Genomic DNA, 26670 nt, shown 5'->3' with positions numbered 1-26670 from the left:
GAGGTGAGTTTTTAGCTGAGATTTAAAAAGTTCAATAGACTCAGCAGTCCGGATATGTACATTTGAATGATATCAAATCAATACATTTCTGAGACCTTTAAATCATCTTCAAGATCAATTATTACCAGAAGAACCTGGTGTATATAATGTGGACATGTAAAGTGCTCTGTAATGGATCATCAGCACAAAGCACCAAGTACAACATCTGATTTACCAAATTCAAGATGGCCGCCTTGCTGTGGACCATATTTTTGACCAACTAGGGTCAGGGTTCAACCTGGTCTCACCAGAATGCGTGACTCCACCACGACTCCTTAACACCACAGTGCGTGGTGGAGTCACGAACTTTGCTACATTTACGTGTCTGCACCACGCAAACAACCCCAATGTAAAGTGAATGAGGCTCCTTTGTCGTGGTGCACACACGCATTTCTACAACGTCCCGCAGTGAGCTTTTATTCTATAAAACGTTTTTAAAATCTACTTTATAGCTTGTAGTAACTCACGAGAGGCTTCTTTTATTTTATTTGTATTCATAATAATTTTTATTTTTCGTCAGAATGTATTATGGTGCATTATTTACCAATGTTTGTTCTCAAAAAACAATGCATTGTGTGTAATACAACTGTGATTTTTATTAAATTAGTTAGTTTTTAAGGAAGGCCAGAGCTTCAGCTGTGTCAAATAGATTGTTCCCTTTAGTTAACGTTATTTAACCTCTTAAGCACGGCGGTCCCCCCATTGGACCCCTCCCACCGTTTTGTTTTCGAGATAATGTCTCAGGGCTTCTTAACATTTATGAAACTATTAATGTGTAGCACCAGATTAACGGGAAGAATCTCAGCTAACTGAAGATATGAACCATTTTTACCAAAACAAAACACAAGTCTCATAAGAAGCGTCTAAATGACCCCTGAGCGAAAAAATTCTAACGCACTGCGGCACACAATTCAAGATAAAAATACCCTTATTACTCTGCGTTAGTATATGTTGGTAGTGCGTGAGGCCATATGTACAGATATGTACATGGGACATGAAAACAGTGCATCTCATATTGACAAAAATAAACCTTGCTAACCGAGTTTTCCAAATCACTCTAAAAATAAGCCGTTGTGATACACGTGTAGACAACATCTGCAGAATCATAAATGATCATTACATTGGGGTCATTAAACCATTATTTCGCTAAGATAAAAAACATTAAAGTTTTGGATTTTAGTGTAATTCACAAATGTTCCACCAGATGTTGCCACACACACCCAGGGGGAAAAGATGATATATTAACCCAGTAATAAGTAGCCAAAATATGGGTACATTAGTGTTTAAAGTCGGGGGAACTGTTTTAATTCAGGACCAGGGTGAAAAGATAACACATTTACCCAGGAATAATTGTCTGAATCATGGGTATATTAGTGTTTAAAGCCGTGGGAAATGTTTTAATTCAACAGGAGAGGGTAATTCAATTGTTACCCATGGAACAGGGCTGCAAACATGGCTACATGAGTGTTAAAATGCTGTCAAACTGTTTTAATTCAGTCACAATTGTCGTTTTTAGACGGTGTACATTGGACTCAATAAACATACAGAGTTATGGACATAAATGTGTCAGTATAGATGGGATAATGTACATATTAATAATATTTAATTAGTTAAATGTACAATGAGCTAAAAACAGCAGAATCACTGCTGTTAGCAGGGTCTCAGAGACCCATAGACCCAGAGAGCCAGGGTACAGCACATCGCTGTCTTACCCATAAAACAGGGCTCTGATCAGGGCTAAAGTAATGTTATAAACTGGTGAATCTGTTTAAATGCAGGCAGCATAGTCACTGCTTTTAGCAGGGTCTCAGAGAGCCAGAGAGCCAGGGTACAGCACATCGCTGTCTTACCCATAAAACAGGGCTCTGATCAGGGCTAAAGTAATGTTATAAACTGGTGAATCTGTTTAAATGCAGGCAGCATAGTCACTGCTTTTAGCAGGGTCTCAGAGAGCCAGAGAGCCAGGGTACAGCACATCACTGTCTTACCCATAAAACAGGGCTCTGATCAGGGCTAAAGTAATGTTATAAACTGGTGAATCTGTTTAAATGCAGGCAGCATAGTCACTGCTTTTAGCAGGGTCTCAGAGAGCCAGAGAGCCAGGGTACAGCACATCGCTGTCTTACCCATAAAACAGGGCTCTGATCAGGGCTAAAGTAATGTTATAAACTGGTGAATCTGTTTAAATGCAGGCACCTGCATTCACACCTCCAGGGCGGAGACCGGGAAAACCACCTCTCTTTGCCCGCTCACAGAGCCCCGAAGGACCGACTAGAGACCTCCAGCACCAGTCCCTAACAGTGGGACTCTGTTTATTTCACACCTCCAGGGCGGAGACCGGGAAAATCACCTCTCTTTGCCCGCTCACAGAGCCCCGAAGGACGGACTAATGACCACCAGCTTGTCCCCCTAACAGTGGCACCTCCATAACATTGCACACCGTGAGTCCCCGGGCCCCCGCAGTTAAGCACTCCCCCACGGACTAAACCCAGATATTCACACCCTCCAGAATCTCGTGCCCCTGGTAAGACTAACAAGGGGTGGATTTTGTGGTGGTCTACCGTCTGCCCTTAAGCATCCAACTGCGGACTAAACCCAGATATTCACACCCTCCAGAACCTTGTGCCCCTGGTAAGACTAACAAGGGGTGGATTTTGTGGTGGTCTACCGTCCGCCCTTAAGCATCCAACTGCGGACTCCTGACACTCAGACACTTTTCATATTTTTAGGTTACCAAGGGCACGCTTGTCTGGCAGTTATGCACATGGGGTTTTGTCCAAGGCAGTGTGCTTAAGTCAGGGGGCCCGGGGACTCAAGGTGCGCATGGCAGGCCGCCTATGAGCGGCCAAAATGTTTTAATTAACTCGTTATTGTCGTTTTTAGACAGTGTACATTGGACGACATAAACATCCGGAGTTATGGACATAAACGTGTCAGTATAGACAGAACAATGTACATATTAATCATATTTAATTTATTAAATGTACAATAAACTAAAAACAGCAGAATCACTGCTTTAAGCAGCATATCACACTTCCAGGCAGACATACACACACCCAGGGGGGGAAGAGAACACATTGACCCAGGAATAAGTGCTCAAAACGTGAGTAAAAGTGTGTTAAAAAGTCGGGGAACATGTTTCAAATGACAGCAGACTGCTGCTTGTTTGCAGGCTGACACGAATCATGGGCATATTAGTGTTTAAAGTCGGGTGAACTGTTTTAATTCAGGACCAGGGTGAAAAGATAACACATTTACCCCGCTAAAGTGTTCAAAACATGGGTATATTAGTGCTCAAACTCGATTAAACTGTTTTAATTGCGGAGGTTTTACGTTTTGGTTCACTCGTCTCACACACCCAGAGTGTTAACAACATTTTTTACAAATTTTATAAATTAGTCTAGAGCTCCATCTATTGTAATTTGAGTGTATTACACGTCTGTCCATGGAACGTGAGTTTTGTGCAATTTGAGTGGAGTAAACTGATATGCAGCTGGAGTAACATGTACATTGAGACGCATTGGGACATATCATCATCAATTTCAATGTTAACCTTGTACATATGAGGCACAATATGCTTACTTATCGTAGCTGCACATACAATATAGCCGATTAAAGCTGAGACTCCACTGATTATTTAGGTATAGTATCATCACTGAGCGATCCAAACTTGCGACAGGGGAAGCAAACACAGACATCACAACACGTACCTTTATGGAGCTTTTACGGCAGATCGTCTCACCGTAGCTGTCAATTAGGTCAAAAGACGTGTTCAATGGCATTAAAACGAAAAAAAAAATGCTACAACTGTTGATCCATAGGTTGATAATGTACCTGTACCTTTGAAGAAATTATTTATAATCCATAATTCAATTTTTTATGTAAAAATCGGAGCGGAAAAGTTAGCTGCTAATGGTAGCCACCAGAGTGTATGCAGCTTCCGGTTTTGGTAACGCGTAACTCTCACTCCTTATTTGTTAACGTTTTGGTGTGTATATAACTTTCCCTCGATTCCATTGGCTCTAGCGGTTATAAAGAGATTTCATTCATCAAAATCGAGCAAGGGGGGCCAGAGATAGGTCAAATCCACCCAAATGACTCCAGAAGTGGGGGTTTTTGGCTAAATCTCTCTAAAAAGGTCAAATTTCACTTGTTTTGCATCAATCTTGATACAGGGTACTTATTATATGTTGTACTTTGGATTCCTAAAGCTTTTAGTCTACTAACCCATCATCCAAGGGTAGTTTTCACTATCTGTAAAAAATAATTTTTGGACGGACACTATCATTTACAGTTTTTTACTATGTAAAATCTGAATTTTCTTTAAAATAAAAAACATCTTGATTCTGACTTTTCTAAATCCAACTCACAGGTTTATCATTACTTTGAGAAAAAAGATGATTAATTTAACCCTTTTAGAAGGGAAGATATGGTCATTTGTTCTGGGAATGTCATTTTCGAGCCTGAGACCTGAAAAACAGGCTCAGAGCTTAAGAGGTTAAAAGATAATTATATTCCTATTTGATCAAGTCCCCTTTATTGTATTACGGACCCAAAGAGCTGAGCGTCCATTCCCATTGGATAACGGAGGATTTTACACCCGGAAGTAAGTATTCTCCTTACTGTTGATTGATTTTATTTACAGTGATATCTGCACTACTCATCGACTCAAAAACACCAGATTATCCTTGTTAATTACACAACATTGATTGGTTTAAATTGTGTGCAATGCTTTTGTATTTTCGGAGAAACAAATATTTTTTCGGAGTGTGTGGATGGCAGAAGACACTACACTACCCAGAATCCTCAGCTATGGGACTACACCATGTACTTAGAACGTGTCCTACCCCCGCCCCCCCCCCCCCCTTAGGTCACAGGCTCCTCCAACAGTGCAACACAATAGAGTGGCGAAGTCCCTCCCCTTCCAGTGGACCTCCATGGGACCTTATTTCGGAAAAATTATGTATTGAAGTCAATGGAGAGAGAAAGATTATCTTTCGATCCCGTTTGAATTGTGCCACGAATTACACATATGATGTTTGTCAATTTAAAAGATAATTTTGCAAGTCAAAAAAAAAAAAATGTGTCGTGAAACTGTGAAGTAACACATTTGTTTGTGTGAAACGCTCAATGAACTACATCTCTGGTCAACAACACACGTCACCAAGATGGCCGTCACTACTGTCTTGTCAACAAAACGATTGACTACCCTCACTATCACCACAATGAAACACGTCCTGAAGAATGTCATGCAAAGCTGCCTGCCTGCCTTCCTTTGATTCTCTCTGAACTGCCTGGTCGTTTTAATGTTTAATGTCAACCATTTGTGCAGATAGCATGAAGTAGAGAAGATCGCTAGCGTTAGCGTTAGCATTTCTCCCCCGGGCTTAAATGGTGAATTATAGAATGATCACACCGGTGACAGTACTCTTCAAACGGTTCACGAAATATGACTACTACTCTTACTGTTTAACATTTTGGGTTACTTAATGTTACTTCATGTTAAGGCTAATACAAATGACAAGGCTGTAATGCTAACTAACGTGCTAGCTACTAGCTAGCTTGATCCACACACTCCTCTTTCATCAGACGGGAAGCGAAAGAACGAGCAAGACCCATTGCTGGTATAATAACAACCTGGTACTAAGCACACAGGCATCTTGTTAAAGTTATCTTATCTTAGCCAGCGCCATATCGATAGATTCTATCGATATGGCGCTGATCGTAGCTATCTCTTAGTGTCTCAATTGTGACATCACTTACGCGACTCTGGGATTTGTAGTCTTTCTAGTTGCGTATTTTTCATAGTCTTATATTTCAACAGTTTTACGACAAACTGTGACTTTTTTGACATGGAAATGATTTTTTAAGATTGAAAAACATCATATGTGTAATTCATGGCACAATTCAAACGGGATCGAAAGATACGTTTTCTCTCTCCATTGACTTCAATACATTATTTTTCCGAAATAAGGTCCCATGGCGCGGAAGTAGATGGGCGTGACTTCGCCACTCTATAAAACAGATACACAGAAAAAATAGTGCTAGTAAATACAAAAAGAAAAATAGTAAAATAGTAAAAAGTGAAATAGTGCAATACGAGTCTATATACAAGTGATTGGAATATGATATATTAGATAAATAATTTCTAAGTAGCAGCCAGATGAATGTTATGGATGTTGTTTCAAAGTGCAGGTGTTTAATAGTCTTCTGGCCTGTGGGATGAAGCTGTCCCTGAGTCTGGTGGTTTTAGTCCGGATGCTGCGGTACCGCCTGCCAGACGGCAGCAGACAGAACAGTTTGTGGCTGGGGTGATGGGGGTCTTTTATAATCCTGAGGGCTTTCTTTAAGGTTAACCTGGTATTTTTACTACATTTATTTTAGTTACTTTACAGATTTGGATTAATGATGTGAAATATAAACAACCCTTAAATCAGACTTTAGTTACACCTGAGTACAATTCAGTGAATTCAGCCAACAATCACGCGAGATATTTGGTAGTGGGTGCTTGAGAAGACTAAATATGTATCTGCAGATCCCTATAAAGCATATTCATTACTCGTTATTCTCTACTAATAGTTAATTAAAAACTGTATATAATGGCTATTTTGCACATCCCTTTCAAGATTTCAAGATTTTCTAAGGTTTATTGACATATCATATACACAACTACGGTGTAGTTATGCAATGAATGAAAAACTTGGGTCACAGGTTCATCAACAGGGCATTACAAGACATCTATCGATATGTGTGTACCTCCACCATTAAACATATTCTGCACATTTCTTATTCTATCTACATACATCTTATAAGAGTATAATTAATATGTATAATATCAGTTAAAATAAGTGCTTCAACATAGTTAACATTGCAGGAAAGTTGATTGTCAAGTTCCAAAACAAACCATGCAATATATTAGACGTTAAGTACTTTGTCAGGCTTAATATCTGTAGATACCCCCAAAGCTTTTTTCTTATTTAAAAGAAGACCTTAACCTAAAGTATTCTTTAATGTTTAAATAAAGCCTTATTAGTTTGTCTGTTTTGCACATCCTCCTATCAGGCACTAAACTGTTTTATTGTAGAGATCACTTACAGTATCTTCTTGATATTTTCTATTCTATATTATTTATATCATTGACCTTCCACTTTCCCACTATATTAAGAGTATGTACTCTTAATATTTAAATGTTTTCATCAAATATAACACATTCAAAAGTGCTTTACAAAAATGAAAGACATTAAGAAAAAGGCATTTTAAACAGTCATTAAAAAGCAACACAATCTACCTGCATTGCAATTACTCTAAACGTGTAATAACGTGCTTTAACCAGTAGGAGGTGCGGGTTAAAAAGCTGTCAAGTTTACAGTGTTAACAAAATAAAATATACTGCTGTTTCTGGTTTAGTTTACGACGGATATATTCTGTTATTGTTTTGATATTTGTAACACAAAAGCGATGTAAAAAACCCACAGCAACACAGAAAAGATGGTCTTAACATGACCCAGCGGTCTAGTAGTTAATAAAAAACAATAATATCACAACAAATGATTACTACCAACTTTATTGTGAAATTAAAACAGAACGGTAAAAGAATAGTTTCCGGTCTATTCTGAGGCCCGATCTCTGTAGATAAATAAAGAACTACGACAGATGTGTAATGTTTAATGCAGCCAAACCATTCATTACAATGCATTCATGTGATGACTTTCAAAGAGTAAAGCAAGCACTGCTGAATAAAGTATGATTTTATCTTTTACGAAACGTTTTTTTCATATTGAATGCAGTTGGAGGTCAACCAATCACAGAGCTTGAGGCAAAGCGGAACAATAGCTGAGGATTCTGGGTAGTGTAGTGTCTTCGGCCATCCTAAACTCTGAACAAATATTTGTTTCTCCGAATCGAAGGGGAAAATTACAAAAGCATTGTACACAATTTAAACCAATCAATGTTGTGTAATTAACAAGGATAATCTGGTGTTTTTGAGTCGATGAGTAGTGCAGATATCACTGTAAAATCAATCGACAGTAAGGAGAATACTTACTTCCGGGTGTAAAATCCTCCGTTATCCAATGGGAATGGACGCTCACATTGCTCTCTGCGTCCGTAATACAATAAAGGGGACATGATCAAATAGGAATATAATGATCTTTTAAATAACGTTAACTCAAGGGAACAATCTATTTGACTCAGCTGAAGCTCTGGCCTTCCTTAAAAACTAACTAATTTAATAAAAATCACAGTTGTATTACACACAATGCATTGTTTTTTGAGAACACAAATTGGTAAATAATGCACCATAATACATTCTGACGAAAAATAAAAATTATTATGAATACAAATAAAATAAAAGAAGCCTCCCGTGAGTTACTACAAGCTATAAAGTAGATTTTAAAAACGTTTTATAGAATAAAAGCTCACTGCGGGACGTTGTACAAATGCGTGTGTGCACCACGACAAAGGAGCCTCATTCACTTTACATTGGGGTTGTTTGCGTGGTGCAGACACGTAAATGTAGCAAAGTTCGTGACTCCACCACGCAATGCGGTGTTAAGGAGTCGTGGTGGAGTCACGCATTCTGGTGAGACCAGGTTGTCAGGGTTACAACGAGTCTTTTGACTATTATTCTAACATAAAAACTTTGAAAGTAAAGCTGAGAATGATTCAGGTCATCTCGACCAAGATGCAATGCATTAGGTCACTTTCACCAGTTTAACCAGTAATGCTCAGAATACAATAAGTTAGCCACCATTCACCAGATTACAATGAATATATACAATTTACCAGAATGAAATTGATATAAAGTCACTAACAAGAAAACTATGGATTTAACCCCGTTAGTCAGAATATAGTGGATGTGTCACTTCCTCCCAGAATACAATAAATAACAACAACTGGCCCTCAGTGTAAAGTCAGGTCTCTTTATTTAATATTTTGCTCAAGCACAGAGTGAACATATCCAGATGTTGAAGTGTTACAGGAATCTGATGTTGCTTCATCTTTATAACCATCAGCAATATTTCCAACTAAATGGTGTTAACAGTGATTCTCTCAAACAAAACAAGTTCTGCATTTAGTTTTTCATGAGCTATGAGTTCTGCACAAAGAAGGAAATAAACAAATGCTGAATTAAGCGATAGGATATTCCCAACATAATCAAAATGATACATTTAACAAAACAGATATTCTTTGTCTTTCACTTAAACTATGATTTCATAGTTCATCATTCTAATGTTGATAAAGCATGTCTGATCTTGTCCTGAACAGAAAAACCCACACCGCTTTCATGAGAGAAAAGACTCCTCTTGTATTCTCTAAATATAACTCACTTTAAAATACTGTTTAAAAAAAGACAAAGTAAAAGCAACCGGCTCTTGAAGAACCTTATGTCCTAAAATAATGAACATAAATTCAACAAAATAAGCAACTATTGTTTCCCCATTATGTTTATATGTGTTGTATTTCAACATCAGTTTTGACAGAGCAAGTGCAGGATATATAATGCTTGAGTATATGTTACTACGATAGGAAGTTCATATGAAGAAATATTGTTCAACTGTTCGTAAAGCATCGGCTTTAAACAGTTTGAGAAGATGATGAAATCAACATTTACTGATAAACAAAAGTCACTTTTTGATATCCTCATTTTTTCTGGTCCCTCTGAGTTTGAATGAATGTTTGATTCTGTGAAGCACGTTAAAGTTAGAATGGGATGTTAGGTTGCCATTTCAAACGTTTAGAGCGACCAAGAAGCTAAGAGTTCTTCATCATTGCCTTAGTGGGAGAAGTTGGGAAATGTTGACCTCTCAGGTGTTCAACAGGTTTACCCGCTTCATACCAGACAATAACTGCACACAATGTTAATGAATGGGAACTCTAACCAGAATACAGTGAACACCACTCTCCCAGAATACTTCATCATACAAGCTCAATTGTAGAAAGCAATAATGAAAACATTCCCCTGTCCCTCTGGGTTTGATTGCATTTTTTATTTTGTGAAGCAAGTTTAAGTTAAATGGGATGTTAGGTCGCCATTTTAAACTTTAGGCAGACCAAGAATGGCCGACTGTGTGTAGATGTGTGTGAACATTAGGCTACTGAGCAGGTGTGTGACAGCCTCTGCCTCTATCAATGTGTGTGAATGGGTGCCAATGTAAAAGCGCTTTGATGGGTCGTAAAGACTGGAAAAGCGCTGTTGAATCCAGTTCATTTAGAATTCAACTGGACACAGGTAGGCAGAGTTGGACTTGTGAGCAGGCCAGAGGCCTGGGAGAAGAGGCTCAGTGAATGCTGGTGCGAAAGGTGTACTGGTGACTCAATGTGTGGCCGGAGACTCTGTAGAAGGACAAAGTGCCAGCAGGCCAGTCCAGATACACCCCGAATCTACTGAAGCCATCAGAGGGATACGGTTCATCCCACACTCTCTCGTGGGCATGGTATGCCCTAAGATGTTTTTCTGATTTGCCGAAACACCAGGATTCTGAATTAAACCCAAACTCGCTCACATCTTTGCATTTTCTGTCAGCTCTCTTGTATGAAACGGCCCCATAAACAGACTTGATCATATCAGTATTCCACTCTACCTCCCAGTAATGGCACTCAGATAACTCCTCTTTGCACAACACCTGTGGCCGTGTTATATACCTCTCTGGATGAGGAGGATAATCCTGCGATGCTCCATATGTTGCCTTTTTGTTTCCGTCAGACAGAATGAGATTTTTGTTGGCAGTGTTTGGGTCCAGGTGGAGATCACAGGCATCTGATGGAGAAAACATAACAAAATATCTTATCAGTAACTTTGATGGTCAAACTGCTGGAGAATTCACATTTTTGACACAAAAAAGCCTGACTTACACCAGATCAGATCTCTCTTGTCTGTGATGGTCTCCACAGAAGAAGGCTTTTGAAAGTCTTCAGTGACCAGCCGGCCTTTCTTGTAGTGGTAGATGGTTGCTCCTTTGTAGTTTTCATTGGTTTTGGCCATTATGAGGAAACGGAATTTGCTGTTGTTCTTCAGCGCTTTGGCAGCACCCTGGAACATTTTGGCTTTTTCTCTCATTGTGTTCAGAACTTCATCGGAGTAGTACCACTGGTCTTCATGGGTACTTCCTAACTTGGTTGATTTCAAGAGGTCAGCCATCTCATCAAGGTAGATATCACCCTTTAACATGGAGGTGAAAACAAAGCACAGAACATCCTCTACACCTGGAGTAAGGACCTCTCTGTCCAGCTCGGTCTGGTTCAGGACGATCTTTCCTCCCTCCATGGCCATGGTGTCGACACAGAACCTGATGAGGTTGACTTCTCTCTCTTTGTTTTCCAGCCACTTGTTTAGTTTTTCATGGTTGAAGGGTGACTCGGGTCCGTTTTCAAAGACTTTTTCCAGTGAGCTCTCATCTTCCTTTCCTGCTCGGATGGAGGGAAGTTTCTCTGCCATGGCTTGCTGGATGTTGGTTTTATAATGACCACACAGTTTGAGGAAAGTGCTCAACTCTTCGTGAAGCACAGGGAAACTCTCTACCACTTTGTTTTCCAGAGAATCGTTGCATCTCATTTGTATTTCCTTTAAATCTTCCAGAGCATCTTGGGCTTTCCCCACTAGTCCAATGCTGAGCCCCGTCATCAGCTCAGCTGCTTTGGGATCAAAATTCTTCAGTGGCATCATCCAGACCTTCACTGGGACCGAATTCTCTCCCTGTGTTCCCAGTAGCTGTGGAAGTTGTGAGTAGGTCTGCACTGCATCTTGAAAGGTTGCTGGGTTGCTTTTGAGAATGAAGTCTCCGTAGAATTTGCAGGAGAAGTTGTTAGTCAGGTCTTTCTCTTCAGCCGTCAGCTTGATGTCAACCTTCCCCTGAACATCACATGTAGGAATCTTCTTTATCACAGCTTGCATGCTGCCCTGTTTCTCCTTAACCTCGCTGGCTTCTAACTTCTCACTGTCAAACACAAAGAAAGCATTTGCCCCATACGTGATGGCTGTGACTACATGAGTCGCCAAGCCCTTCTCAACAACCTTCATCTGTTTGGTGTCCAGGGTAAAATGATCAATTGACAACTGCTTGAAGTTGGTGGTAGCTTTGTACTGCAAGGTCACTCTGCTCTGATTCTTGAATTTCTTCTCATCATTCAGATATTTGGCAGATCCTTCAACTTCTATCAGTCCACTCAGGAAACTGACCTTCAGAGAAGCTTCAATATCCAGCAGAGAGGACTTGGATTCAATGGAGTCAGATGCAGAGATTTCAAAAGTACTGCTGGGCTGAGGGGTTTCAGATGTTCTTGCTTTTAGTGTTTTATTCCACAATCTGACACCTGATCAAATTGGAAAGCAAACAGTTTATGGATCAGTTCAGGGCAAAACTTTTGTTTAAATAAATTATAATAAAACTTATAATTTCAAAGCTTTACAGGTTTCAGTTTCATATCCTGCCAGGAGTTTCCATAAACAAAGTGTGTGTGTGTGTGTGTGTGTGTGTGTGTGTGTGTGTGTGTGTGTGTGTGTGTGTGTGTGTGTGTGTGTGTGTGTGTGTGTGTGTGTGTGTGTGTGTGTGTGTGTGTGTGTGTTGTGTGTGTACTTGGCGCACCGGTAACTTTCTCGTGCGCACAGAAAAGTATCTCGTGCGAACAAGATACTTTTTTTTTTTTCATGAACCTTTAGGGCTCCCTACGAATCAAAAACTGACACCATTCATTATAAAATCTACTGTATTTGATTTTCGACATGAAGACAGACCAACAAGTCCAAACTAAATCCCCGCTGAGCAGCAGCAGCAGTTCCCTCCTGAGATTTCAACACTTTCTGAAGAGGCCTGTTTTAACTCGTTAAGCAATGCAGGCGAGGCATGCAGCTGTAACACAAATGTTCTTATGATGGAAAGTACATACATCATTTTGAATATTTTAACAGATAAAACTGTAGATCTTTGTAGAATAGATTGTGCAGATGGATCCAACACATAGAAGTTCAATATGTATATTTGTTTTAGGTTGAAACATTACACAAATAAACTATAAGGACCATCTGCACAATGATTACTTTTACTTTTGGTACTTTAACTATATTTTGATGCTAATACTTTTGTTCTACTTTTTGTTGAAGAACATTTTGAATGCAGGACTTTTACTGTAACACAGTATTCCTACACTCTGGTACTTCTAAGTACAAGATCTGAGTACTTCTACTTTTACTCAAGTACCAGATCTGAGTACTTCTACTTTTACTCAAGTACCAGATCTGAGTACTTCTACTTTTACTGAAGTATAAGATCTGAGTACTTCTACTTTTACTCAAGTACAAGATCTGAGTACTTCTACTTTTACTGAAGTACAAGATCTGAGTACTTCTACTTTTACTCAAGTACCAGATCTGAGTACTTCTACTTTTACTCAAGTACAAGATCTGAGTACTTCTACTTTTACTCAAGTACAAGATCTGAGTACTTCTACTTTTACTCAAGTACAAGATCTGAGTACTTCTACTTTTACTCAAGTACCAGATCTGAGTACTTCTACTTTTACTCAAGTACCAGATCTGAGTACTTCTACTTTTACTCAAGTACCAGATCTGAGTACTTCTACTTTTACTCAAGTACAAGATCTGAGTACTTCTACTTTTACTCAAGAACCAGATCTGAGTACTTCTACTTTTACTCAAGTACCAGATCTGAGTACTTCTACTTTTACTCCAGTACCAGATCTGAGTACTTCTACTTTTACTCAAGTACGTGATCTGAGTACTTCTACTTTTACTCAAGTACCAGATCTGAGTACTTCTACTTTTACTCCAGTACCAGATCTGAGTACTTCTACTTTTACTCAAGTACGTGATCTGAGTACTTCTACCTTTACTCAAGTACCAGATCTGAGTACTTCTACTTTTACTCCAGTACCAGATCTGAGTACTTCTACCTTTACTCAAGTACCAGATCAGAGTACTTCTACTTTTACTCAAGTACAATATCTGAGTACTTCTACTTTTACTGAAGTACAAGATCTGAGTACTTCTACTTTTACTCAAGTACAAGATCTGAGTACTTCTACTTTTACTCAAGTACAAGATCTGAGTACTTCTACTTTTACTCAAGTACAATATCTGAGTACTTCTACTTTTACTCAAGTACAAGATCTGAGTACTTCTACTTTTACTCAAGTACAATATCTGAGTACTTCTACTTTTACTCAAGTACACGATCTGAGTACTTCTACTTTTACTCAAGTACGTGATCTGAGTACTTCTACCTTTACTCAAGTACCAGATCTGAGTACTTCTACTTTTACTCCAGTACCAGATCTGAGTACTTCTACCTTTACTCAAGTACCAGATCAGAGTACTTCTACTTTTACTCAAGTACAATATCTGAGTACTTCTACTTTTACTGAAGTACAAGATCTGAGTACTTCTACTTTTACTCAAGTACAAGATCTGAGTACTTCTACTTTTACTGAAGTACAATATCTGAGTACTTCTACTTTTACTCAAGTACAATATCTGAGTACTTCTACTTTTACTCAAGTACACGATCTGAGTACTTCTACTTTTACTCCAGTACCAGATCTGAGTACTTCTACTTTTACTCAAGTACAATATCTGAGTACTTCTACTTTTACTCAAGTACACGATCTGAGTACTTCTACTTTTACTCAAGTACGTGATCTGAGTACTTCTACCTTTACTCAAGTACCAGATCTGAGTACTTCTACTTTTACTCCAGTACCAGATCTGAGTACTTCTACCTTTACTCAAGTACCAGATCTGAGTACTTCTACTTTTACTCCAGTACCAGATCTGAGTACTTCTACCTTTACTCAAGTACCAGATCAGAGTACTTCTACTTTTACTCAAGTACAATATCTGAGTACTTCTACTTTTACTGAAGTACAAGATCTGAGTACTTCTACTTTTACTCAAGTACAAGATCTGAGTACTTCTACTTTTACTGAAGTACAATATCTGAGTACTTCTACTTTTACTCAAGTACAATATCTGAGTACTTCTACTTTTACTCAAGTACACGATCTGAGTACTTCTACTTTTACTCCAGTACCAGATCTGAGTACTTCTACTTTTACTCAAGTACGTGATCTGAGTACTTCTACTTTTACTCAAGTACCAGATCTGAGTACTTCTACTTTTACTCCAGTACCAGATCTGAGTACTTCTACTTTTACTCAAGTACCAGATCTGAGTACTTCTACTTTTACTCAAGTACAAGATCTGAAGTAACGAGTAAAGTAACGAGTTACTTTATGTAGAGAGTAACGAAGTAGTGTAATATATTACTTTTTTTTAAAGTAATATGTAATATGTAATATATTACTTTTTTTTAGTAACGACCCCATCTCTGCATGTCATGGTTACATTTCATTATTTATCCACAGCACACAAACCATGAGCTTCAGTACAGGTCCATATTGGTTACTTCAAAACTATCCCTGATAAAGACAATAATAATAATTGTATGTAATAAACTTGAAAGAAGTAGATACGTTTTACTTCATGTTTATTAGAAATATATAATATTGAATAGAAATGTGTTAATAGTTAACTGCATAACACAAGTGTTAATAGTCAACAAATGCATACTTTGTTGGTCTTTATTAAAGTACTTCTGTATATAAATACTTTTACATGCTACAGAAGGGAAACAGGGAGCCAGAGAATCGGTTTTTCTCTTTTTCCCTCTTTTTTCTTCTTCCCCCTTCTTCTCCTTTCTCCCCCCCCCCTTGCAAGACTATTGTTCCCCAGCTTTGTGTGTTTGTGTGTGTGTGTGTGTGTGTGTGTGTGTGTGTGTGTGTGTGTGTGTGTGTGTGTGTGTGTGTGTGTGTGTGTGTGTGTGTGTGTGTGAGATATGGGGCAGGACCTTAATCTCACAACACAGAAAAATTAACTTTTTTGTTAGATATCAAAAAATGTTTCACACGTGGCCATTTTACTCTTCTTTACTCTAGCATTCGATATTTAAGAAATCTAGAGTACAGAGGAGATCTAACCTAAAGTGATTTCCTTTTTCCAGTTCTGAGATTAAAGACTTTCTGATAAAAAATCTAATTGTAAATACACAAAAAAAGACACCAAATAAAAAATCGTCTTCTGTACTCAAGCATTCTGTAAATTCTGAATTCAGGATTTAATATCAACATTTTGACTTTTCCTCAGAATTCTGTCTTTATTCTCAGTGAGCCAGAAAGGCATTGTTGTCCCTGGGCAGGCAATAGTTAAACACTACAGAGCCCATACCGTGTTCCTGTTAGTGTTTACTTCCTGTCTGTCTGCTTCAGTTCATTTATTTGACTTCCAACGCTCTGTCTTTGAACCTCTTTCTTTCTCTCCCTTGATCCTCCTCAGCAAAGCTCATTATTTTGCTAAGCAGTGGTTTATTATGGAGTATCAATAACTTCTGAAATGTTCTTATTGACCAATCAGAATCAAGTATTCAACTAAGATGTGTAATAAATGCATGGAAAATACAATCTACGGACAAAAGCAGTGAAAGAATATTCCTGATATGCACAGATGCACGACAAAGAGACTAAGGCCCAATCCCAAACCACTATCTCGACCCTACCCCTCCATGGCGGAGTGAACTCCGTCTGTAGCCACACTCGCAGCTCAACGAGGCTCCCTCCTGTCAGATGGAGGGAGTAAATACAGCGGCAAGCTTTGGGACAAACTCCCCTCTCTCCGGCAGAAACAGGAAATGCCGTAACTGTATGTAACAACGGTTTCAAATCAGCATCTCTTAGACAAAAAATGTAAATTAAGAACTCAAATAAAACTCTAAACATCTATCATTGTGTTACTTTTTTGTAAAGCTCTTTTAGTTTTAAACCTGATGTTTATAAGCTTCTTAGTTTTTGCAACAGTCTGTAAATATACACAACTTTATAATAAAATGCACACATTTACCTTTTTCTAGACTAAACACAGGTATGATCCTAAGTTAAAAAAATATGAGGTTATCATGAGGTTGTTAACATCGCAATTTATCAGTGGATGTTTGCTGGAACTACTTGTAAATAGCGTGTTTCCTGACGGACACACACAGCGTGACTCCGGTCAGGTAGAGACCGGTCTCAAGTCAGCACCGATGCAGACTCGCTGTTTGAGGGCTTGATAGCCCACTCCCCCTCCACACCGCTCCACACTCGTTGGTTTGGAACAGCACTTAATGTGGCGGACCCTCCGCGCGAACGCGCAAACGGAGGGGTAGTGTGTAGGGGTAGGGTGTAGGGGGCGGTTTGGGATTGGGCCAAAGAAACAACTCTCATAACACACTCAATTTAAAATGGCACGACGACAATCAAAAGATAACTTAATAAAATCATGTCAGGCCTGGTGAATTGTTGTTGTACAGTGACTATGATGAAAGCTTTGTGACTATGTGAAGTCTTACCTGGGACCAGTTTATCACTCCGAGCATCATAGAGCATCCCTAGGGTGAAAGGTCGTCCCAGAGCAGCAACGTTCATGAGATCTGAGGCCATTTCTCCAACCTGTTGAGAAGAAACAACACAGACTTCAGAAACTGATTTAAACGTCTGTTAAGGAGTAGGAGTGTTGAGAGTTAATAACACTTGGAGTCTGACTCTCAACTTTGCCTAGTAATGCAGTATATCCCTGCAGACACTAATCTATCAGCTGTAGTTTTACACAGAAAAGTACAGTTTTTATAATAAATCTGTGTTTGTCTGTTAGTCCTCACCTGGTGAAGTTGTGTAGATCAGCAGAGTTGTGTGAGGGTCTTCTGACTTCCAGCAGGAGCTTCAAGTCTGATGAAATGTGATGTGAGGTGACTTATATACTGTCAGATACTCTCCTCCCCTGACGTCCTGTTCTCACACCTGAACACACCTGTGCAAACAGTTCTTATTGTGACAGGCCTAGGCAAGAAAACACCTTCCTGATGTGATCAACAGAAAAATTAAAAGTCTCTTGTACCTATGAATGCAGAGACACACCCTGACATTGATTGACAGCCTTTTCTGTGGACTTCTTACATAACATGCTTCCAGAAATGAAAACAACCTTATTTAACCTGTTAAGCCGTGAGCCTGTTCTCAGGCTCAAAAATGACATGCCCAGAACAAATAGCCGCGTTCACACCGGAGTACTTTTCACCGTACTTTTCGCGTTTAGTTCCGTACCGCTGGAGTTACTTACTCGCCTGCATAAGTGGTTTGCCGGCCTTCGTTTAGATCCCAAGAGGCACAAACGACGTCTGGTGACCACCCCCCCCCCCCCCCTCAGTGGAGGGCAACCTCCGATACTGGGGGTCCCCAAAGCATCTGCAGAGGGTGACCTCCTACGTCACGGTGTTCAAGATGCATCCGTGACACACACACTAACAAACACACACTAACACACACACTAACACACACACTAACACACACACACACACACACACACACACACACACACACACACACACACACACACACACACACACACACACACACACACACACACACACACACACACACACACACACACACACACACACACACACACACACACACACACACACACACACACACACACACACACACACACACACTAACCACACAAAGCTGGGGAACAATAGTCTTGCAAGGGGGGGGAGAAAGGAGAAGAAGGGGGAAGAAGGAAAGTTTTTCAGGGATAGTTTTGAAGTAACCAATATGGACCTGTACTGAAGCTCATGGTTTGTGTGCTGTGGATAAATAATGAAATGTAACCATGACATGCAGAGATGGGGTCGTTACTAAAAAAAAAGTAATATATTACATATTACATATTACTTTAAAAAAAAGTAATATATTACACTACTTCGTTACTCTCTACATAAAGTAACTCGTTACTTTACTCGTTACTTTACTCGCAGGGCCGGCCCGCCCCTCCCTACAGGCAGATCATGCAGACTGCTAAAGTTTCAAATGTTCTCTTTAGTTCAGTTTCCATTGTCGCACAAGACTGATCCAGATAGCTCTGACTATGGCTGTCCTCTGTCTCCTGCTATCTGTATTTTGCGCAGTATATCTCTGAACGATGCGATGGTGATTCCACTGTGCAAATGGGCAACATTACCTCTACTATGAAGGATGCTACAAGCCTGTCCATCTCTGCTTTGGTTACCGGTCCTCCAAATTCTAATTTGTGCTGCTTCGGAGTCGGCGGCGGCGCACTCACAACATCCTCACTCTGGGTTCGGGGGTCCTTAGCTATTAGCTTCACCTTAGCATGTGTTCTTTGCAGGTGTTTGTTGAGGTTTGACGTGGTGTTTGCAGCAGTGGATAACAGCTTCTGGCCTGGACACAGTTTGCACCTCACCGTCACATTCCTGTCTATTCTTCGGACGAACTCAAAATAATGGGCATACCGCCACCCCTCGAAAGTTATCGCTGACTCAGCCATGTTTATGCAGCACTGCACGTGGAGATGTGGACGCGCAAGTCGCGCAGATTACGTACATATAAACCTGCGGCGGAAACCCCTCTTGTCTGTCAGTGTGATTATGACTGATTTTATAAAAGTAACGAAGTAACGCGTGTCGGGGCAATGTTAGTAACTGTAGTGTGATTACTGAATTATAAAAGTAACGCGTTACACTACTCCGTTACCGACAAAAGTAATATTATTACAGTAACGCGTTACTTTGTAACGCGTTACACCCAACTCTGATGACATGTAATATGAACTAAGAAGCTATTGGTGTTATAATGTCTGTCTTTTAACAAAGAGGAAACATATAGAAATGCTAAACATAGCACTCCACTCAATTATTGGACAGTCACGTACTTGATAGAACCACAGCTTTATTTGAAAGTACTTCAACTTAATAACATGTAAAACAACCCTTAAAAGTAAGTAAGGTGCAGTATAACAAAATAACACTCTAAATGAGTTTTAACATCAAATAAACATTATCATAAACTTAATCAAATATATACATATCATATATATAAATAAATATCAAACTATGGATATGGACTAGGAGCAGGACAAGGAGCAGGAGTAGGAGCAGGACTAGGAGCAGGACAAGGAGCAGGAGTAGGAGCAGGACTAGGAGCAGGACTAGGAGCAGGACTAGGAGCAGGACTAGGAGCAGGACAAGGAGCAGGACTAGGAGCAGGACTAGGAGCAGGACTAGGAGCAGGACTAGGAGCAGGACTAGGAGCAGGACTAGGAGCAGGACTAGGATCAGTCTGTTTACCAGTAACTAACTAACCATCAGTTCCTCAATCGCAGTCACTGAGGAACTACTCATTAACTAACCATTAACTATCGAGTAGTTCCTCAGTAACTAAGCAGTAACTAAGCACATTTTGTGTACCTTATTGTAAAGTGTTACCGTTCAAACAAACTAAAACTTACAGCTGATTAATAACGGTATCTAACTTGAGTTTTTATTATATTAAAAACTTGTTGAAATGCTACTGTTATTTTTACTGTCCCCAAAAAGCGCGTCTGCAGCCTCCAGGAATGCTTCTTTCACAACTTCGCCGTCTTTGAAAGACTTCATGTGTTTCGCAAGAACGTGACTGACACGATAAGATGCTATGGTAGCAGCCTTGCTCTTGTTGTTGGGCCTGGTGAAAATGGACTGCTGTGCATTTAGCTGTCCTTTCAGGTCCCTCACCTTTTGGGAGCGTGGGGCAGAATTAGGAGGGAATTCCGTCTCGTAGCATTTGTGCACTGTTTTGAAATGCTGCTCCTAAATTACCCTTCTTCGATAAAGCCACGCTCGCATTGCAGATGAGACAGATGGACTTTGAATTGGAATAGATACAAAAATAATCATCCTCCCACTCGGAGTGAAAATTATATATTTTGGGCTTTTTTGCTTCTGCCATAATTGCGGTCTTGTGTGTGTGCGGACTGTCACTCCTGTTGACACGGGGCCGTTCTCATTTCATCAAATTCCCCTCCTCGACTCCCCTCCTCGACTCCTATCCTCGAGACTTAGTCCCGCCCACAGGAGATGCGAGCGGAGGAGCCGAGGAGGGGAACCGAGGAGAGAGGAGGGGAAGCAGACTCCTCAGTGCACACAAAAACATAACTTGGAGAAATAAATAAATACGGATATGTTATTTAAAACCACCTCGAATAAGTTGTGTTAATGTTATGAAATGTTTTCTCATAAATGATGCGGTAAGCAGGGGGACAGAATTACGTCTAAACTGACGCCGTTTTGCATTTCTATAGGTTGTAGATACGAGCATGGTTTTATATACTATCACGTTTAATCGTGTTTTATGCCGTTTGCCAGGCAAGACTTGATAAGTCGCTCGTAAAACACAGGAGGTATGGAAACTAAGAACACCATATGTGGTAAATTGTAAAGCTAATATAACACAACACATTAGTTGTATTTCCTTTAACTGGTGGATTATATAGTTGCTGATCGACAGCTGGAACACAAACCACCAAATACAACACAATAATTCAGATCCAGTCGTCATGACTCCACTCCGGAGGGATTCCCCGATCATTTCTTAGTTTCTCATCAAGGGGGTGTCTCCTGTCCCCGGCACAAACACACTGCCTAAGGAAGGTTATGTGTATTTTTTTTGTCATTAACTTTTTTCGGATCCACTTATTTATTTATTTTGGTGACGATCCGACCTCCATGCTGCTACTCTGGTTCAAACTGCATCCACCAAACAATATGATTTATCTCCACCTCCCCAAAATAACCAAAATCTGACACGGTGTGAGATGTCTTTTTTAGCTGTTCTGTCGTCATTTCCTGTGATCTTCTTCATGCAGTCAGTCAGAATGAATGAATGAATGAATGAATGGGCGTTTCTTTGACTATTTATAGGCAAATATGGGCGTTACGAGTCGATTGTGATTCATCAAGGGAAACAGGCGTAGGAAGTGCCGTACGCACTTCCCTCGCCGGTACGCAATGTTTTGTGAATCGGAAAATGTCGGAACATTTCTGTACCTATTTTTTTGCTTTGTACTACGTAAGCAACCTTCCCACGTCAATCCTACGCAAGGCGTTATAAATGAGGCCCCAGGAGAGGAAGCCATAATCTCTGCCGCACTGAAGGGGGCGCACGTGAGCCCACAGGTTCTTGTTGCTACTGTAATTCTACGCAGAGACGGTAGACGCAAACAACAAACTAGACTTTTGAAACTACAGGAAGATAAGGAGGACTTTTACAAAAAGGTAATAGAGATTGTTGTCCAGAAGGATAGCATGGACTTCATCTTCAAGTCAAGGTAAGACCACATTTGTAATGAACATGGGATCTTACTAAGAAAGAACAATCCAATATTTAGATTGTGGGTATCCTTTTGTTGAACGGTCTGTTTAAAATGAATCGAAGCATCAGACTAAAAAAGCTTTTGAAAATAACCGAATATTTCAATTAAGGTCAAAATATAATATTTGTAAATCTGACTCTGAGTCAGTGGCCGTTTCTCAATCTCGAGGAAACTGGCTTCCAAGCCAATATTTCAAGGATGCTACGTCATCGAGTGCCGCCGAAGGACTGTTCCAATCTCCAGCATACTTGGAATTCCACCGAGGCCGCGTCCTTGGTTTGGGAGAAATTTCGAGGCTGCACATGGGTAGACTCCGTGGTCCTAAAATCCCCACAATGCTTTGCGCATGGACCAATTTCCCCAAATCTGTGGCGGAATATGTAAGGCGGGGCCTCTCATATGACGCACACCTGCACACTTGCTAGCCTGTTCCACTCTTCGTTTTCCGAATGGCAGGAAGTATTCTTGCCTTGCTTCTGAAGCAAGATGCTCGGCTCGGCTGTGCTACCAAGCCAGCATCCTCGCGATTGAGAAACGGCCACTGCCTCACCAGCCATGAACCTCACCGCACGTCACTGCTTACTGCTGCTTTCTGTTGCTCTCCTGTTGAGAGGAACCTCTTATCTCTATCTCTGCAAGAAACAGGAACTGTCCTCACTTTGTGACGAACGTATTTGCTGCAGTTTCTGTGAACAAAGTGCACAAAACGAATAAACACGTCTACACTCTGCTACACACAGAGACCGGTATGTGATCATAAAGAAATGTACATAAAGATACTACTTCATTTTCAGGTTCTTCTCATGCAACTATTTTAATTGTCTATTTTAGTTAAACAGTTTACAGTTTGAAGAATAATATGCGCATTGAATATATTCATACAAATGTAAGTAGCTTAAAGGTTACATTATATTATTATAATTTTTGTAACTTGGTATCAGTGTCTAGTTTGTGAAAACAGGAACGTTTTTATTGTAGGAACCATCTGCTCTTGATATAAAAGCAGGAACCAATGTTTGTTTTGGTCTCGCTGGAAGGGTAAGCAAATATTGGTTCTTATTTTTATATCATGAGCACGAATAGCATTTAATTCAGATTCAAAATATGATAAGAGGTTTATAAAAAAGACATGCCACTTATAATATAGTATAATTAATAATACAATTATTATTTTTGTTATTGTTATTGTTATTGTTATTATTCAGAGAGATTCTGAAACAAAACTGAAGGGGTTCAGTTGGTCCTCTGTTTCAGTCTGTGTTCACTGATCTCAAAGCAGAAAGTATTTCCTGATTCAGTTCAAATAAAATATAATGTTGATATCTGGCGCCACCTAGTGTCAGACATATGTTACTGTTCCTGGTGTCAGTCCTCTGTGTACTAAGTAATGTGGTAAAGACAGACTGTATGTTTTCGTGTGTGTGTGTGTGTGTGTGTGTGTGTGTGTGTGTGTGTGTGTCCTCTCACAGGGAGAAGATGATCTTCCTCATCCTGCTGCTCCTCTTCCTCACCCCCTGTGTCTCTGGTTAGTTTACTCCTTTATTTCCCACTCAGACACATTGAATATTATTGAAAAACTTTTGTGTCACATTTTACCTTTTCACAAAGAAGCATCTTAGCTCTTTGGTATGGAACACTATTAGTGCAAGGCAAGAGGGTCAAAACTGAGGAGGGGGATTCTGATTTGATTTAGCTTTTTTTTCATCAAAATGTCAAGAAGTGGAACTTTCAGTATATTCTCTAACAGAAGTAGATTGTTATTAAAAGTTCAATGTTTATTCTCAATAATTAAACTTTTACAGCGCTTAACTGTTTTTTCTGATACATTTTTCCTAATGCCTGCACTCAAATTGAAAGATTGATATTTTACTCGACATCTTGGCTTTTTTCTTAACATGCTAAATAAAAAAGTAAAATAGTCCCTTTCTTCTTTATTTTCCCTTATACCCTAATACTCTTCCTCACCTGAGGAGACCTCTGTCTCTGGTTAGCTTCAGTTAGTCTCTTTAAAGCTGTTCTCAGTAAAGCAGCACAGGAACATAACTGCAGTTTAAAGAGTCCCTCTGTGTTTCCTCCACAGGAACATAGCTGCAGTTTAAAGAGTCCCTCTGTGTTTCCTCCACAGGAACATAGCAGCAGTTTAAAGAGTCCCTCTGTGTCTCCTCCACAGAAATATAGCTGCAGTTTAAAGAGTCCCTCTGTGTCTCCTCCACAGGACCATAGCTGCAGTTTAAAGAGTCCCTCTGTGTCTCCTCCACAGGACCATAGCTGCAGTTTAAAGAGTCTATCTGTGTCTCCTCCACAGGAACACAGCTGCAGTTTAAAGAGTCCCTCTGTGTCTCCTCCACAGAAACATATAGCTGCAGTTTAAAGACTCCCTTTGTGTCTCCTCCACAGAAATATAGCTGCAGTTTAAAGAGTCCCTCTGTGTCTCCTCCACAGAAATATAGCTGCAGTTTAAAGAGTCCCTCTGTGTCTCCTCCACAGGAACATAGCTGCAGTTTAAAGAGTCCCTCTATGTCTCCTCCACAGGAACATTTGTAGTGAATGTGACTCAGACTTCCCATCAGGCAGAGAACCAGAACATCACCCTGGAGTGGACCTTTAGCTCCAGAACAGACACTAACTTCAGATCCATTTCTACCTACTGTGAGATGTATACTGAGAGCAGACCCTACGTCCTGTTTCATCTATACTCCCAGAGTCTCAGGATCCAGAGTTTTCAGGACGAGTCCAGTGGGACAAAGACGTCCTCACAGAAGGACGCCTCACACTTCATGTCTCCAGACTCAGGACCAGTGACTCTGGGTTTTATGTGTGTGCCATACGCACACCTGATGGGAGTAACTATAGCATATATGCTGGCTCGACATCACTGGTGAGTAACCTCAGTAGAAGTGCTGTATTTCAATTAAAACTTCACTTTTTGTTAAATATGCAGATGGTAGCTCTATGTGAAATGGTAAATAAACATGCAAGGTCATTAATAGATTGTGAAATTGTATGAAAAGAGGTTTTCTCCATGTCCACATGATGTTACTAACTGTTTTCCACAGCTGCTGCACAACCAGAGAGCTGGAGAAACAACTGGATCAACGTTAGACTGACACTGCTTTATTTCTTTGCTGTTGTTTTTGTTTCTTTTGTTTCTTTTTCTTATTATTGCTTTTGTAATTTTTTCAATTCTTCTTTTGTTTCTATTTGTGTTTGTTTTCTTGTTCCTATTTTTGTTTCTTCTTTTTGTACTGCATTATTTTTAATGCACAGACATGACACTTAATAAACAAGACAGACTTTACATACTATCAGCAAAACTAACAACACAGAAAGGAGTACAGGTTTTAACCCCGCCGCATACGCTCTGTGCTGCGGCCACTGCTCTCTTTTATCCCTGTATTCCATTTTTAAAAACATTTTGAACCCAGACCAAACAGGGCTTTTATAAACTTTAGATTTTACCACAGGAGTTTTTAAATAGGTTTTTAAACACAAAATATTGACCAACCCTAACACTAAACCTAACCAAGTCTTCACCCTAAAATGAATGATTCCCCTCATGGGGACCTCCATTTTGTCCCCATAAGGGAGGCGAGTCCCCACATGTGACTGTGTAAACAGATGTAGGTCCCCACAAGTATAGTAATGCTAGGACACACACACACACACACACACACACACACACACACACACACACACACACACACACACACACACACACACAACACACACACACACACAACACACACACACACACACACACACACACACACACACACACACACACACACACACACACACACAACACGCCTCAGAGATGAAATATTAGAAAATATACAGACATTCTTAACCAGAGGACAGTAATCTTCTGACAGTACGTGGCGCCAGATATGAACATTATATTTTCTCTGAACTGAATCAGGAGATACTTACACTTTTACAGTCAGTAAACAGAGAGCTGCCAGTTTAAAATCACCCCCCCCCCCCCCCACACTGTAGATTTAACCCAACAACAAAATGAGCCAACATGCTGAACCCAGAGTTTGTGTAGATAAAATAACACAGCGTTGTTCAGGGTGTAGCAGGGCCAGACTGGGACAATAAGTCAGGGAAATATACACCCAGCCAGGCGTTTTGCTGGATGTATCGTCAATAGTTACAGCGTTGCTGCCCATAGTGATAGCACTATAGTTTAAATCTACTACCCAAATAGAAACATACCTATTTAAGTGTGCAAATGTGTTTGGTAGCCTATCCATGTGAACATGATTTAAGTGTGTGTGGAACCTCAAATCCTAGGGGGGTCCGGGGGCATGCTGGGAAGATTTTATTTTTTAAATTGGAGTTAAATGCATCAATCTGGTGCACTTTGAGGGCAAAAT

General features: G+C 40.0%; 1 pseudogene; it reads right to left on the bottom strand.

The window, feature by feature from the left end:
* Positions 1 to 8946: 8946 nt before the first annotated feature.
* LOC117497655 lies at positions 8947 to 17850 on the bottom strand (annotated as a pseudogene).
* Between the last annotated feature and the right edge of the window lie 8820 nt (positions 17851 to 26670).

Source organism: Trematomus bernacchii, unplaced genomic scaffold, assembly GCF_902827165.1.
Source record: "Trematomus bernacchii unplaced genomic scaffold, fTreBer1.1, whole genome shotgun sequence".
NCBI lineage: Eukaryota > Metazoa > Chordata > Actinopteri > Perciformes > Nototheniidae > Trematomus > Trematomus bernacchii.
Note: the sequence above shows the minus strand (reverse complement) of the source record. Positions and strands in the feature narration are given on the sequence as shown.